This window comes from Ursus americanus, chromosome 15 (assembly GCF_024610735.1).
Source record: "Ursus americanus isolate L20-20 chromosome 15, mUrsAme1.1.p, whole genome shotgun sequence".
NCBI classification, from domain to species: Eukaryota; Metazoa; Chordata; class Mammalia; order Carnivora; family Ursidae; genus Ursus; species Ursus americanus.
Window position 1 is genome coordinate 32,881,585 of NC_142141.1, and position 18,329 is coordinate 32,899,913.

The 18,329-nt window shown below is 35.3% G+C and overlaps 1 protein-coding gene across 2 annotated transcripts in view; it reads right to left on the bottom strand.

Annotated features, from left to right (window-relative positions):
* Positions 1-18,329, bottom strand: part of FBXO4 (F-box protein 4) — a 364,568-nt gene that overhangs the window by 282,106 nt on the left and 64,133 nt on the right. The gene's annotated exons all lie outside the window — the stretch shown is intronic.

Here is an 18,329-nt window from a genome sequence, read left to right on the forward strand (position 1 = left end):
TCTGGAGTCTGAAAAGTTCCTTTAGTGACCCTGCTACATGGTCCTAGAAGGTGGGTGCACTCTGTCCTCTCACCCCAATCACTATTATAGGAGGATAAAGCTGGGGAGATGATTCAAATTCAGAAAATGGGGTGCATTAAATGTACAGAAAAGAAGACTGAATTTTATTGTATTTGTACTTAATACTGGTAGTTACTTGGATATTATGATAGAAATTAATGTTTATACTTCATTTTTTAAAAAAAATCCAGCATTTGTTAATTACAACTTGCAAAATTATGAGTCTTTCTCACTTGGTTATGGTCTTCACATGGAGAAACCTCAAACTAGAATATTCAATTAATCTGAGCTTCTCTCTCCTCTCTCATCCACACATTCCCACACCTCTCACATTTTAGCTATCCTATACCTATGACCCAAAACATTCTGGAGAAGACTGTGTGGTTTTACTCCTTAACATCCCCTTCCCTAATGTCCCCCATGCTCTTCTTTTGTGTAGGTAAACAGAAAAACCTGACTTCACTGAGAAATGCTGAAGCATGTGACTAATCATACGTGTAAGACATACTGTCAGGGACAGCTGTAAAAGGTTCTGAGGAAAAATTATGAGAAACAGGATATGAGAATAAATCTGATAAAGAATTATGATAAAAACAATGTCAGAGTAAACTTGATAAAGATTTATGAAATATAGGATATCAAGTAAGTTTAATGTAACTACTGATGCAAATTGAATATTTGCTATTACTGAAAGTAGGATGATATATAATAATTATAGCTTTACTTTCATATAATAGAGCTGAAAATACACTACAGCTTTGTAGCCACATGCTGGCTACCTGCGTGCATTCAGGGTATCTGCTTTGTTCAATAGTAAAATCAGCTAATTTCACATTTGTGAATTGGCATGTTCCTTCAGATCTCCATTTTCTTTTTTCCACTAAGTCTGCGTCTATTTACTTAGAAATTTCAGTGGGTTCAGGAGTCACTCTAAGAAAGTAAAGGAAGAGCATGTCAGAAGAATGAATTGAGATAGTCTGAAGAACAGAGTGGGCCCTGGGCCCCAAGGAATTCATTAAACACTTTGTGTCATTGAGGTCATCTAAAAACAACCTAAATTCTTTGTTCAGAAAGATGTAGCCAAAGTGTTTCCAAAATTAACCCAGACCCTGAAAGAAACCAAATTGCTAATTGTAGGGTACTGAACACTAAAATACCTATGAGTTTTCTTTAGCTTTTGTTAAAGCCAAATTTTCTAGTTGTCCTTATGAAATAACTGGCTCCATCATTATGAATAATTAGATCAGTATTTTAAAAGTGCAAAATGGATATACCAAAGCATACAGTTTTAACTGATTTTTGTATCCTGTTTTATTCTTTTGCTACCTGTTCACATTGCTTCTTTTGAGATATATATATATATATATATATATATTATATATATGATATTAAAATACACACTGTAAAAATTGCATAGTACCAAATGAAAAGTTAAAGTGTCCCCCCCAATCCCACAAACTCCAATCTCTTCCCCTGGAGAAGAATAACTTTTAACTAATTCTGCTTTTAATCTTCTGGTGGTTATCACCATAATTCTAAATGATATGCTTAATCCATCGCTTGGAAAACTGTCTTTACGTTGATGACTCCAAAATTTTTAACTCTAATCATGACTTCTTGACTGAGCTCTGGTCTCATAGAATCAGCTGCCCCCTTGCATCCATAGTAAGCCCAAAAAACTCTTCACTCCTCTAAAATAGAATTCTAGATTCCACTCTATTTCCTCCCCCCAAATAAGTCATATCATAGTCTTTCCCATTTCTGTAAATGGCACCATGAGCTACTTGAGGGCTCGTATTAAAAATCTAGGAGTCATCCCCGATTTTTCTTTTTCCCCCTTCCTCGCTATTTAATCAATCAGCAAGTCATAAAAATGCTCTCTGACCAAGATATATCTTGAATCTTTCCATTTGTATACAAGATCTCTGCTCCTCTTACTCCAAGCCACCATTGTTTCCTAACTGAATTGCTAAACCAGGTACTGACTGGTCTCCTTGTTTCAACCCTTGCCCCATTTCAATCCAATTCCTATACAGTTCACACTTGAACAATGCAGGCATTAGGGGCACCAATCCCCCACACAATCCAAAATCTACATGGAGTTTTTTCTTCCTCATATAACTTTTGACTCCCCCAAAACTTTAAATAGACTACTGTTGACTGGAAGCCTTACCAATAATATAAATGATAAATTAACACATATTTTGTATGTTATATATATTATATACTATATTCTTAAAATGAAGTAATGTAGAGAAAAGAAAATGTTATTAAGAAAGTCACAAGGAAGAGAAAATACTTTACAGTACTATATTGAAAAAAATCTGCATATAAATGGACTCACACAGTTCAAATCCAGGTTGTTCAAGGGTAAATTGTATAGCGGCCAGATAAGTCTTTAAATTATGAAGTCAGATTCTATTACTCTTCCTTTTAAAACCCTTCTGCTGTACTTAGAATAAAATCAAAATGCTTAATTGTGACCTAGAGGTCCCTGCATGATCTGATTATTTCTTGTCTCTCTAACACCATCTCTTACAACTTCTATTTGTATCCTATGCTTCAGTTGCACTGGCCTCTATTCTGTCTTTGAGGCACCAACAGGGATTTTCCTGGAATGCTACTCTCCTAGTTTTTGTGTGGCTTCCTTCTCACCCTTGAAGTCTTAGTTTGAAGAAGCAATCCTTGAGAACCCATCCGAACTCCGTTCCTCTAGCTTTCTCATGCAGGTATTGGAAAGATAGAGAATTCATTTCTCAGCCTCCTTATAGCTAGGGGAGGCCATACCACAGAGTTTTGGCCAATGAGACATTAGCTTAAACCAGTTTGTGGTCTCTTCTATTTCATCCTTCTTCCCTGGAATGCAGACAGAAAGCTAGCTGTGCAGCGAATTCCTGCTAAGAATGGCAGAACAGGGAGAAAGAAAGAAACTTGTTCCTTAATGGCATCCGATCCTGGCACCATATCAATCGTGAACTGAAAACTCACACTTCATATTTCATGAGAAAAATAACTTCTTTATGCCACAGTTAATTAAGTTTTCTGGTCATCACAGATAAACATAATCCTTAGTGATACAACAGCCACATTGGTTGCTTTCTATCATGTCACCCTCTTTATTTTGTAACATTTATCTTATACTTTATAACATTTATCTGGATCAGAATTATTTTGTTTATTAATATTACTAGTTTATTATATATTTATCCCAGTCAACAAATAAAGGCTGAACGAATGTTAAATAAATCTCAATAACTGTTACTTTATTGACATAATTTCTTTTCACTCCTTATTATGAAGGGTGAATATTTAGCTTACAAATCCTCAAATAATTTTATTGTGGTATTACATTTAATTCCTTGTAGTAAACTTTTGGATGTAAATAATTTTTAAATCACAACTTTTAGACGCTATCTATTGACTTTCCATTATCTGAGATGAGGAAATCAGCAATACTGCATTCTCCCACTATCTCCAAATTCCATGACTTTTACATTGGCAAGACTTAACATATTTATAATCTTTTCTATACCTAAAATTAAGTCATCCATACTTGGCCTATGGGTTGATTCTACAAATCTACAGCAGCTTTGAAAATTACTTTTATAGCTATTTTTATTCTAGAACAGAATTACATAGATCGACATGTAGAAACATTGTCTTATGTCACTAGCCTTATTTTTAAATTATAATGCATGCTTTTTGAAAACTGCAAAGAATACAGAAGACTATAGAAAACAGTGAAAGTGTACATACTTTTTTATAGAGTTTTATTTAGTAAAAGTGGGATTTCATTATATATATATATATGGTTCCATTTACATCAAAAACCAGGGATGTACCATATGGTGACTAACATAATATAATAAAAAATATTATTATAAAAAAATATATATATGGTTCCATTATCTTTTTTTTCAAGTATTATGGCCATCTTTCTATCTCTCTAGGTATATATGTATTGTATTTTCTTTAATCAATGTTTAGTATTCCACATGTATGTTTGAAACAAGTTTTTTTACCGCTATTGGAAGACCATTGAAAATGTTTCCTATCATTTGCTGTCACATTAGTAAAATGAACACACAGTATGTTGTATTTGTAAAGGCACATATGTAAGTGTTTCTGTAGGATACATTTCTTTAGTCAAAAGATAGGTGCATTATTATTTTAATAGCTATAGTAGAAACTTTCCAGTGAAACTTCTGGATCAGTGCTGTCCTACAGAACATAATGTAATCCAAATATATAACTTTAAATTTTCTAGTAACCATAAAGAGGAAAAGAAAAAGATAAAAACTAATTTTCAGCATATATTTTATTTAACCCATTATGCCCGAAATATTATAATTTCAGCATGTAACCAAGATAAACAGTTACTAATGAGATATTTTACATTCTTTTTATCATACTAAGTCTTCAAAATCTAGTACATATTTTATACTTGCAATACATCTTAGTTCAGATGCTAAATTTTTGTTAGAAATATTTGATTTATATTTAAATTTCACAAATATGTAGCTGTAAAAGTAGACTTACATACCCAAACTGCTTTAAATATACTTAGGAGTTTTTCAGTGATTGAACTGAGTATTAGTTTTTAAATTTAACTTTAATTTATATTAAATTGAGTAAGAAATTCAATTCTGTTACACTAATCTAATTTCGAGCACTTAATAGCCAAGTGTAGTTAATGGCTTTAGTATCAGACAGCACAGATATAAATTAACCAGATTAACCAAAGCTTTCTATTCTCTCTGTTCACCAAACTGACTAACAAAAAGCTGAATATCTGCAGCTGAAGCCACCCATTGGTAGCCCTAACAACAGCATTTTCCTACCAGTTGAGTTTTATATTTACAAAGACGAAGTTGCATTGTTATGAAATATGGTTGATCTCTGTTTTTGTAATTGTAATTGTGCAATTTGGTCAACATTACAAAACACTGGTGAAAAATGAATTAGTTGCTTTGGAAAAACATAATAAAGGAATATTTACTTAATAAAAACCTATTGATTTAGAAATTGGCAAGATGACTAAATGTTTGGGAAAACACTGTAAAAATATAGAAAAATTCTGTACTCCTTTTGCTTGGTAAATTTCTTTAGGACAGAAACTGGAAATAATAGACAATTTGGAGATCCTTTGAGATAATCATATAATTTTCTTCCTTTTAACTGTTTAAATAATTGCATCTAGTTTTACTAATATTTTATTTATATGCTTTCATGTTATTCCCTTAATACACTGTTGAGTTTAATTTCTTAATATTTTATCACTACTTTTGTACTTATTTGTATTTTTATTTTTCCATGCCTGATTTCTAGTATCCAGTGCCTACCCTGAAGCCATTTTCACAGTTTTAAGAATTGCATAACGTGATGCCCGTGTCTGATGGAAGCTATGCTGACAAACGGTGTTCTTCTCAGGCAATGGCTTCGATTTCCCTCAGACATATATGGCATAGCTATTTTTAGTCTCTAATGGACATAAATAAATCAGCATAAACTGGTTCTTTATTAGGTGAATGGGAAGATCCTAAATCACTTTCTTCACGTCTCCCAGGGTGAACTAGAAATAAAAGTCACATTTTCTTTTGTTCTTTCTATTGCCTGGAGTATAGAGAAAATGAATAGTATCATTTGAAATGCTGTCTAAATAATGCTGTTTAATCAATTTTCTGCTTTAATTTCATATCACTCTGTTTAGCAGTTTAATGCTTTTGGCTGCAAGTAACAGATTTCCTGACTACCACTACAGAAATGTAAAGGCCTTTATTTCAATGAGGAGGATCAGATAAAAAAAGAAAAAGTTTGCACCACTGGTAGATAGAATTAAAAAAGGAGTGTCATGATTTAGTAACTAGAGCGAAACATACATTTCTTCCCCTGTTATCTTTTCCAAATATAACAGCCATTACAACAAAATACTAAAATAATCTGACTTTATAACCAGGCCATAAATATTTTTTTTTAAAGATTTTTATTTATTTATTTGACAGAGACAGAGACAGCCAGCGAGAGAGGGAACACAAGCAGGGGGAGTGGGAGAGGAAGAAGCAGGCTCATAGCAGAGGAGCCTGATGTGGGGCTCGATCCCAGAACGCTGGGATCACGCCCTGAGCCGAAGGCAGACGCTTAACTGCTGTGCCACCCAGGCGCCCCCATAAATATTTTTTATCATAAAATGTTTTAAAAAGAAGTTTTTAAAATATTGCATGCTCAATTTTTATTTTTTTAAAGATTTTATTTACTTATTTATTTATTTGAGAGAGGGAGAGAGAGCACAAGCAGGGGGCGTAGCAGAGGGAGAGTGAGAAGCAGACTCCCTGCCGAGCAGGGAGCCCAGTGCAGAACTCTATCCCAGGACCCTGGGATCATGACCTGAGCCGGAGGCAGGCACTTAACTGACTGAGCCATCCAGGGGCCCCTCAATTTTTACTTCTTAAAATATTATCCATTAATAACATCTTAATATATAAGTAAGAACACAGTGTTTCTGTATCACTAATAAAAGAAAATTAAAATATTTATCTAAAATTATAAAAAAGAAGTCCCTATACAGGTGATCGCAAGGTTGGTTTGTGGTCTGAATATGCCAAAAAGGATTCAGGCCTCCTTAGTTTTCTACTCTGCTATCCTTGTGCTACAGCTCTGTCTCTTCTCACTGTTGCAGCATGACTGTTAAAGTTCCAAGCATCATACAATTCTGTAACAGCATCCTCCAAAGAAAAGATAAAGATGAAGGGAAATAGAGCTTTCTTCCAAGATCTCTCTTTTTATCAGAAGGCATTATCTTCTGTAGAATTCCCAATAGATTTCTTTGTATTTCATTGCTCAGAACTGGTTTATATGCTACCTCTGGCTGCAAGAGACTTTAAGAAAATGATTATCTCTTTTGCAATCTCTAGCTACAGGTGGGCCTAAAAATGGGGCTGTGAGGGGAAGGGATTGGGAATGGCTAATAGTTAAAACTACCAGCTCATTGTTCTATTTTTCTTTTAATTAACTGTTATGTTTGGTTTTTTTCCTATTTTTCCTTTGTGCTTATCCAACTTCACATCAGTTCTCCCTTCACAGGACTTAGTATTTCTATCCAAACATACTTGTAAGGTTTTTCTTGATTCATTGAGTGTATCCCAGCCAGTCCCTTTTAACTTGCTTGGCTTTTTTTTTGGGGGGGGGGCATCATTTTGAGGACAAGTCTCAGCCTCTGTTTCTTTTCTTTCTTTTTTTTTTATTTTTATTTATAAGCCTCTATTTCTAATATAAACACTAGGTGGTCATCACATTCCAAATAGCTTATCACACTTGAGATGTTTTCAGTCACTTGCTTTAAAACACAATCTCATGAGATCAGACTCTCCATTCCCCTTTTATTTCCAAAAACACACTTTAATGTTCATGTTTCCATGGCATACATTTTCCCCTGGCAATATCATATTAATCAAATTCCCTCTGACCATTCCCCTGCCAGAGTAGAAAAGACTCGAGGTCCAAATCTTCTTTTCAGCCTCTGACTACAGTAGAATTGACATTAGGAGAGTGCCATATTGAAACATTAATGCTTAGATAAAAGAGATTCATTTGGAAACTAAGCTTGGATTTAGACAAATATTGGAGTATCTGATAAATTGTGAGTATCACCAGCCTGAAGGCATGGGTTGATCCGAGTATAGAGAAAAAGGCAAAGGCTACTCCATACAAAATCACTCTCAGAATGAACAACTGTAACATCATCTGTATGTGCCAAAGGCTAACTCTTATCAGGATTAATTTCCATGTAGAATACAATTTTTTTAAAGGGAAAGTGATAAAAATATGCCAGTTTGAAGCCCACACGCACATACACACAATTAATCTCAACAGTATTCTCACCAATTACTTAGAAGTTAGACCAACATTGTTTATTGTTACTGTGCATGGTGTTAATAAAAATAAGGCAATTTTTAGTCAGTTTTATTCCTATTTCTAAATTCTCAACAGATTATGCTCCCCTCTCTCCCTCCATTGCCTGTACCTGGAGCTGATCATGACTACTACCCCATCCTTGGTATGCCACTAGGGAAAACAAAAACATTTTGTATGTTCACATTGTGCCAAAAATTATCTCAGTGTTTTAAATATATCAAAGGCAGATATTCCCTGATTTATGGATGAAAAAAACTAAGACTAAGAAAAGTTAAAGTTTATGAAGTAATTGGAAATATCCAGAGTAAGTCAGATCCATCAAGTTCCAAAACCCATGCTCTCTAATGGATACCAACTAGCTTACAGGGGGTCATGGAACTTGGATTCTAGTCCCAAACCTTCTGTTCCTGATCTGAAAAAGAGGAGGCTTGGGTGAACTGATTCCTATGATCTCTTTTAGCTAAAAAAATGAACTTTCTCTTTTGAGTGCTTTCTATGGGTCAGCCATTGAGGTAAAAATCTTATATATGTTATTTATTTAAAAACAAAAACTAAAAAAAACTAGTAAAGAATGGGAGGAAACTAAGACGCAGAGAGGTTAGATAACATGCTGAGGGAACTCTAGAGTTAGCAAATGGTGGAACTCAGATTTAAATTCAGACCTATCTGGTTCATGAGGACAAATATTTAACCTAAAATACCTATTGTTTTAAAGAAATTGTTATCAATTAGCAATGTACATCAGAATATGTAGAGTGAAAGGGTGGAATTCTTAAACGCATATTGAACATTATAAATTATTTTATATTCACATTTCATAAATACATTTTATAGGACAAATTTCTGCATATTATTCTCACCTGTTATATTCATAGATACGGAAAATGTCAACATATGTAGAATCAGAAGCTGAAGAGGGATATAAGTTTGATTCTTTCCAGACTTTTAAAAATCACAATGAACAAATCAAAAGTTCAGGCCTGAGCATGAAGAGGTGAGGACACAGAAGCAGAGTGAGAGTGATGTGGGGAAGCTTCTTCACTGAATGTTTTTCCTGAGGACTGAAACCACACTTGCCTCAGCCAAGTCAAATTTTTATCCTCCTAAAGACACTGACAGTCTTGATATTTTTGTCTTTTTTTGTAATTCCATCTGGTTATCCTATAACATGGTTAGACTACAGCAGTAAAGAGATAGTTACATATTCTATCTTCATGGAGCAAATGGTCTCACATATAAGAAAGCTTATAAACCAAACTCAGATTCTTAGTTTCTTTCTGCAGCTGAGTGGGATGTCATTAGCAAGTATTGAGCTCATAGAGAATTTCCTTGCTGATGTGCAGTCCTGGCCAGAAGCCATGCCAGCTTTTTTCATCTCCGGGGAAAAGCTGGCAAATGCCAGGTGCCAAAGCTAAACTTTACCTACTTCAAGTTTTGCCAGGGAACAGCCCTGTTTGCTCCCAACTCAACACAAGCTCATAAAATCTATTTCTGTCCTGTGGCACTTGAGTATGTGCAGCTTATTGGGAATTTGTCTGGGCTAGTTGGACAAATAAAGGTGAGAATAGAGAGGAAAGGACAGATTCAATGATCATTATGAAGGAAAAATTGAGTGTTTGGTGAATGACTGGATGTGGACACCAAAGGGGGAAAAAAGATTCAAAGTAGTATCTACTTTTTGTCTGGGTGGTTTGAGAATGAGTATCACTCGACAGAAATATCAGCTAACAAGACAATTTGAGATATACTTTAGATAAATTGATAAGGACACCTACATGGAAACATGAAATGAATTATGTTCAACATCACCAAATTAGAGTAAAAAATGATATTCACGCTCCTTTTAATATTTGAATAAAAGTCTACATAGTCTTCTCTCTCCCCACAATCTTGAATCCCATAATAAACCACTCAGTCTCACATGTGATTCTAGATACTTATGGAGAAAAAGTGGAATATTTAGTTAATTCCCTATAGGGTTTCTGTTCTTTGCTTCTCCTACCTAACATTACTGACAACTGCTTTATAATAGGCACCATTATGAGTCTTCCACAGTTATTTGTGTTTTTAATCTTCACAACAAACCTATGATAAGGAGCTATCATCATACCCATTTCGCTTATGAAGACACTGAAGTCCAGAGCCAGGAGTTACACACAACTATCTAGATTTAGAGACCTTGTCCTTCCTTGTCCTTGTACCCTGCTGCCTCTATCCTCATGGACAGCTCTGGCACCTGGTGATGTTGCTGGGAACAAGGAGTACAGCAACCCGCCACAATCCTTATTCCCTGCTGGGAGTTCAGTAGTTATCTAAGCCTTGCCTGATCCCCAGTACAGACAAGTAGAAACTCAACACAGTCCTGGTTTGCTGCCCAAATTCATAATGACTAGGGCATTCATTGCCACCAAATCTAGGGTCCCAGAGTCTATGTGAGTCCCAACTCAATGAAGATAAAAGATTCCCCTCTCCATTCTTACTGGAAAAACATATTTCTCAGAGTATGCCTCTGCATCCAGTCTGGGTATCCAATGTTACAGCTCTTCAGTAACACAGATTGTTTTTTAGTATGCGCACAATACACACACACACACACACACACACACACACACACGTCTACTCTCAAGAGGCATCTATAGAGCCAGGGTTTCTGGCCTTCTCCTAGGTTAACGTAGGCCCTGGAGTTGTGCCCCAGATCCCTTAGGAAACCTGGTATCTAATTCTTGGCATTTGCTCTTGGTTAAGGTCCCTAAATCCTGGGTTCTAATAATGTTGAACTTCAAGGAAAAAGCAATCTAATGTCTCTATATCTTTGCTCCCAAGGTCCTCTTGACTTCTATGTAAATTTACTCAGATTCCTGAATTTCCTTCAATTTATTTTAAGCTTGGCATATTAAGTAATTTGAGAAAGGATGATATTTGTTCCCAGAACAAAAAGTAGCTAATTGTTTCACATTCACATAAAACACATACATAAAAGAAAACATTCAAGTGATTCTTCCCAAAGCAAGGTCCACCCACAGGTAAAAGAAACCACTGACAAATTTGACATGATCATTTTTTTAATTAACAAATAATTTTTAAAATCTTCCCTTGTTGCTTACATTCTATCTAGGAATGGAACTTAAGAGGTGTGAGTGTGCCAGCACAGTTTATCAGGAAATTCTTCCTTAGAATTAACCCAAATCCATGAATCATATAGTTTATTATAATGAATATCAACTAGAATCATCTATAATAGATGGGAGTATGAAGATGAAGATATTATTCCAGCTATCAAGAAGCATTTTGTCACACCCATTAGGATGGTTATTATTAAAAAAGTAACAAGTGTTGGCAAGGGTGTGGTAAAATTGGAACCCTTTTATATTGCTGCAGAGATATATAATGGTATAGCCACTGTGGAAAACAGTGTGGCCAGTTCCTCAAATAATTAAAAATTACTTACCATATGGTCCAGGAACTCTACTTCTGGATATATACCCAAGTGAATTGAAACAGGGACTTGAACAGAAATTTATACGCCTATGTTCTTATTCACAATAGCCAAAGGGTAGAAGCAACCAAGTGTCTATCAACAGATGAAGGGATAAACAAAATGTGGCATATACATACAATGGAATATTAATCAGCCTTAAAAAGGAAGGAAATTCTGACATGCAACAAAATGGATGAACCTTAAAGCCATTATGCTAAATGAAATAAGCTAGGCACAAAAGGACAAATACTGCATGACCCTACTTATATAAAGTACCTAAGAGTAGTCAAATTCACAGAAAGAATGGTGATTGCCAGGGGATGGGAGGGGAAGGAGTTGGGAGTGGGGAGTTATTGTTTAATGAATCTGGGGCGCTTCAGTTTGGGAAGATGAAGAGTTCTGTGGAAGGTGGTGGTGACGGTAGCACTATAATATGAATGCTATGTATATTTTACCACAATTATTAAAATTTTAATTTTAATTTAAAAAAAAACACATTTAGTCTGATGTGGAAGAAAGACTGAGAAACAAGTAATTTACATAACAGTGAGTGCTAAGACAGTGAGATGCAGCATCCTGAATTCAGAGTCTGCATGCCAAACACTTTCCACAAGTAGCCCTTGTATTTAAAGTCAGAAGGTAAAGAGGAGAGTGTTCCCATTTTGAAGTATTAACTATTGAGCTCCATTCCGTCCACTATGATTCAGTCATTTGGACCCCTAGTCCTGGCAGTTCAAAATCAGAGAACAGAGGTAACAAATTCTTGGCTTTCACGTTCCAAAGCCGCAACGCAAAAGAGGGACAGAAAAGATTCAGAAGATTCAAGTCCCCTCCCCAACACACATTCACAGATTCCCAAACTAGGTAAAGATTCCATAGGGTGGAGGATAGAGAGACAAGAAATGACTGGAGTACTGGAATGGAGTTTAGACACTAAACAATTTACCTGGGCAATTCTCTGTGGCATAGAGTATCACGTGGACTAGTGAGAAACAGGGAGCCACTGGGAGCAGAATCAGTGGCTGTATCATGTTTTTGGTACTCAGAGACATTTTAGTCTGCATGTACTGAGAACTAAGTGTACAACATCTGCTCTGAAGTGCTGCTTTAGTTGCCCCTTCTCACTGATGATAGACAGAAAGGGAGTCCAGCAGGAATTATGCCTATGTGCTTTCAAAACTTGCTCAACCCCCATCCTATCTGCCCTATATAAAATAATCTCCCTTTCAATAGCTTAGGACCCTTGTACCTACTTGAAAGAAAGGGTAGAGCTCTGAGTTACTGATAGTGATACAGGAAAGGGAAGGAAAGAAAACCTGACCTAGGACATGATAGGTAGAATAAGCTCAAGATCTCCCATCCATCTGGAACAATGTTGGGACAGAGATCAGTTTAGTTTTGTAGCCATTATAACATAATTAGAAAGCTTAAAATGCTAAAAGTAAAAAGTCTGAGCACCGCACATTAGAACTTTGTGTAGATACTCTGTGAAGAATTTTTTAGAAAAAAACATAATACTAATGTTTAAACAATGAAATCCATACTAGGCTCTTTTGGACAGGAAGACTTAAAGAGACCCCTCTACAACAAAGCAATGTCACCAGGACCACACTCTTGACTCCTAGAAGACTCTTACTTAGTTAGATACATCTATAGATAAAAAGCACAAAGTCCCAGGGCACAGCAGAGTAGAGGTCACAGTCAGGAGTATCAGGGGGTTGGAAGAAATCAGGACAAATTACTGGGGCCCAGAGATCTGGAAAAGGATCCAGTCCTGACCACAATGCATTATCGAAACAAATCCCCTGAAAAGATTTACAAGCCATCTTCCCAAACTTACTCTTGTAGCTCTAGTTACAGACTTGACTCCTCTGGGATCAAGAGGGAAAACAGAAAGAAACCAAGCTGATATGTCTAGACCCTAAAATCTCCAAACAAGGGTCAGTCATGCATCTTTGATAGCCTATGTCAATACTTTGCCCTTCATTAAAAGAGGTCAGCTGAATGTAAGATAATGGAACTCTCATGACTTATTGACTTTGTTGCATCATTAACTAACATTATTCCTAAGCCAAATGTGACCAATTTCTTTCTTATTATTCACACAGTACCCAATAGACTCCAGCTTCTTGGAATTCTAAATCTCTTAGCAATAATTTAACAGGAATGCCACAATGTCTCATTGTTCTCTAGTGAGAATCATCTCCATGTGATTCTTCCCAAGTCCATTATTCATTCTTTTCCTTTCCTTCTGGCTGTTTCCCTCCCCATGGCAACTCCAAATTATTAAGTTTTTCAGGCAAATGGCTAGAAACGGGAAACTATCTTGTATGGATCTTGTTTCTTGTGTAAATACTCACCAGAGAGTAGACTTCTATTACAACCCAATTCTAGAAATATTTGAGATTGGTCTATTGTGTGTTGATTCTATTCAACCAGTAGACTTGCTATTTAAGTGTAAAAAGAAAAAAATACTATATAGTTTTGCAATAATGTTTAAGTATTAATGCCTAATAAGTTAGATCACCTAAGAATCATGTTCATTAGCTCCAAGTGAAAATGAATGTTGCATTAAAACTATTTGCACTGCCCACCTATGAAAGCTTGATAGATAAAGCAAGTGACTGGGGACTCACTTAACCTATGAGTGTTTGCAATATAAAAATTTTCTCTCAGGTGTAACACTTATCCACGGATTATATTCAGTTAGTAAATAGTTATTGAATACTGCATCTAAGGAACAGAAAAAATAATATAGATTTCTGCCCCTGAGGAGTTTGCAAATTTATAATCTTGGGGGTAGATAATATTTTTAAGTAATCTTAATAGAAACCAGTTGCAGCTCTTTATAAGTCATAAGATGTTAGAATCTAAAGTCAATTCCTGGGTAGTTAAAAAAAAAAGTAGTCAAAATATACCTTGAAAACCTCTTAAATTATCCATAATGTACTCTCTCTATATATTACATATATAGAGCTTAACTTATAGTGTTTTTAAATACATAATGTACACTTTAATATGAAATATAATAAAGATCAAACATGCAAAAGTTGTTTAGATTGTAGTATGTTACACATGTTATTTCATATAAAGTAACTGCTATTTGGGTTAAGTGTTTACACCCTAATATAATTTCTTGCTTATACACAGGCATTTATTTATATTATAGCAACATTTTAGAAAATCGCTTTGGGAGCTTTGGCATGATATAAAACACTTTACAATTTTTCTTCTTTAATATAATGGGAAATAAATTCCTGATTAGCATTTTCATTCAGAGCTTCTGAGTTTTAGAAATTGTTTCCAGATATTAAGTACAGATGCCAGTATTTCTCAATGGAAAATGATAGAAAGGTAGCAATTGAAATGTGATCTCATAAACCTGATTTCATGAAAACTCAGAGCAGTGCTTCAGGCTAAGGTATGCAGAAATACAAAAGTGCCAAACATCTGGAACATAGTTACATGACAGCACTTGATATGCATAGAGAAGCAGAGAAACAGTCCTTCACTAGGAAATTTTAGATCACAGAGTGTTTTGGGTTCCAGGCTAAGGGGTTGAGAATTTACTGAAAGGTAACAGAAGGTTTCATTTATATATTTTTTTATATATTGATTTTTTTAAATGACAAATCCAAAAACATCCTTGGGTGAGAGAAGAGGAGGGTTAACACTAGAAACAATTTGGCCAATCTGGCTTCTTTGGAACAAAATGGATTGAAGTCTGTTTAAATCCACAGGTGCCCCCTACTGATGAGGAAAAGACGACAGCACAGAGGGAATATTTGATCAATTCCTCCGCAGCTGGAATAACCATGGATGAAATACTTTTCCTTAGAATGAAATAATAAAAATATCCTCAAGCAAAGTTCTCCAACAGTTGAGAGCATTATTCTCTGAAAAATAGCCAATATTCAATAAAAGTTCAGATGGAGGGCTGAGACCAAGAGGAGAGATTTCTTCTCTAGTTGTTAGGGAAGATAAGTTCAGAGATTCAGTAACTTGTGGAGAAAGGAAAAGTACAAATCTTCATTTTAAACACCTTCAAAAATCTGAAAATAGTTTGGAAATGTATTTATAGCTTTCAAGAAAAGTCAAGTTGGAAGCATTACATGAGACTGCAGCTCAAAATATCTCCTAGGTGCTGTCTGGCACCATTATAAAGTATACTTACGAGGCAAATAAAGTTTATAATTTAAATCCTGAACAGGGGAAACAAGGCAAGACTCTGTTCTAATACCTTGGAAAGAGCATCATTATTATACCACATCAGAAGATGGGCCCTCTACAGCATCCCTCATGTTCTCCTGCTCTGGCTCTTCTCCTTACAGATGTTTCTGCCTTCTAAGGAAATTAATCATATCAGGGGGGAAAAAAATCCTTGAATAAATATCTGAGTTGGGCAATCATTTAGGAATATGTTTTCATTTGAAGTTTCTATTTTTTTTATTAAGTTCAATTAGCCAGCATATAGTACATCATTAGTTCTTGATGTAGTGTTCAATGATTCATTAGTTACATATAATACCCAGTGCTCATCACAACAAGTGCCCTCCTTAATACCCATCACCCAGTTATCCCATCCCCCAGCCCCCCTCCCTTCTGCAACCCTCAGTTTGTTTCCTGGATTCCATGTTTTCTACTGTTAAATGAAAGGGTCCTCAAGGGAGAGCTCTTTGCTTGTCAGTGAGTTTGGTGATATGACAAGTAGGGCCACAGTTTAGATTTGGATCATTATAGTAAAAGCCACTCTTAAATGTGGCAGGCAATGCCCTAAGTCCTGAATACAATAACTCACTGAATGTACATCACAACCCAATGGAAGAGTTATTCCTATCATTCTCACTGTAGAGTAAACAGAGCATTATCATTATACAGCTTGAAAGTAACAAAGCTGGGGTTTGAACATGAGCTCTAGTACCCCTGCCCTTAAATAGTACATGGGATTATCTCCTTAGGGGATTTACTAAGTTAGAGGGTAACTTTTTGAGAGAGAGTAGAGAGGAAGCGTAAGAATAGAAACCCATTAATATGGTCAGACTATTGAGCTCCATGTGAAAAGATATTCAGCTAATATTCTTTAGTGGCAGGTATGACTGATGGGCTTTAAAAAATAGTTTTATTGAAATTTAATGAATATACCATTCAGTTCATCCACTTGAAGTGTGCATTTTACAAAAAGACAAGAAATAACAAATATTGGCAAGGATATAAAGAAAAAGGTACCCTGGTGGTGGGAATGTAAACAGATACAGCCACTGTGAGTATGGAGGTTCCTCAAAAAATTAAAAATAGAAATACCATATGATCCAATAATTCCACTATTGGGTATTTACCCAAAGAAAACAAAAACACTAATTCAAAAAGATATATGCACTCCTATGTTTATTGCAGCATTATTCACAATACCCAAGATACAGAAGTAGCCCAAGTGTCCATCAATAGATGAATGGATAAGGAAGATGTGATATGTGTGTTTGTATACACACACACACACACACACACACACACACACACAATGGAATATATGCTGACATAAAAAAAGGATGAGATCATTTCATTTGAGACAACATGGATGGACCTAGAGGATATTAAGCTAAATGAAATAAGTCAGGCTGAGATAGGCAAATGCCATATGATTTCACTCATAGTGAAATCTAAAGAAGAAAAGAAAAGAAAAAAAACCAAATGAATAAACAAATAAAAAGCAGAATCAGACTTATAAACACAGAGGAAAAAACTGATGGTTGCCTGGGGGCGGGGGGAGGCATGAGATGGAGTGACATATACTGCAAACCAAGGATCCCTCTACATCATGCTTAGGTCATAGAAAATCATAGTAAATCAGCTTCCATACGAAGAACAGTAACAACATCTTATACCCGTAATTTGCATCATACTTTAAAATATGTGTTCACACGTATCACTTCATTTGGTACTCCTGATGCAACCCTGTACTGTCATGAGTGGAATGTTGTCCATACTTTATAAATGAGAAAACTAAAACTCAGAAATATTATATGATGTCATTAACTCCTTGCAGAGGGGAACCTAAAATCCAGGTCTCTTGATTCTAAATCCTATAAATCATGTCCCTTTTTTATTGTACAATGTTTTATAAATTGTAGATAAGCCAAATACATCCATCTCAGGAATCCAGTAAATTCAAAAACACTCTCGTGGCTCAAAAGGTAGTCAAAATTACAAACCTTTATCTGAATACCTACATTATTTCTTTTTCTATCATTATTTCTTTTTCTATCACTGCTAACCATCAAAATGTCACTCTACAAATGAAGTTATCCATCCATTTTGCCACTTATTAAATGTCATTTAAAAAGTCTAGAGTTTGTGAGATTATGATTGTTACCATGGTAATGAATTGCAATATCAAACTCTATTCATAAATCATCTGTAAGTAAAGCAAACAAAAAAATGAGATTCGATAAACACTGAGAGTTTCTTTTACTTAAAATAGAACCAATATTTAATAATAATAATAATAATGTATGCAAAAATTAAATTCAACATTTACTGCATACCTACTATATAACAGGCTTTGTACCACTTTCTGGTGATATAGAAACAAATGATATCAGTTTAGAGCCACTGGCACAAATTGCTTTTTCACCTTAGTTGAAATTTGCTCTTTCAACTAAGGCTATTGTTGGGTTTGCCACTATCTTGTTTTGATGTGTGAGCTAATAAACTAAAAATATAAGATACAACCAGTCATTCATCCTTAAAAATAATGCTGTTAAATAATACTTAAGGGGTGCCTCAGTGGCTCATTCAGTTAAGCATCTGCCTTCAGCTCAGGTCATGATCCCAGAGCCCTGGGATCAAGCCCCCAGTCAGGCTCAGCACTCAGTGGGGAGTC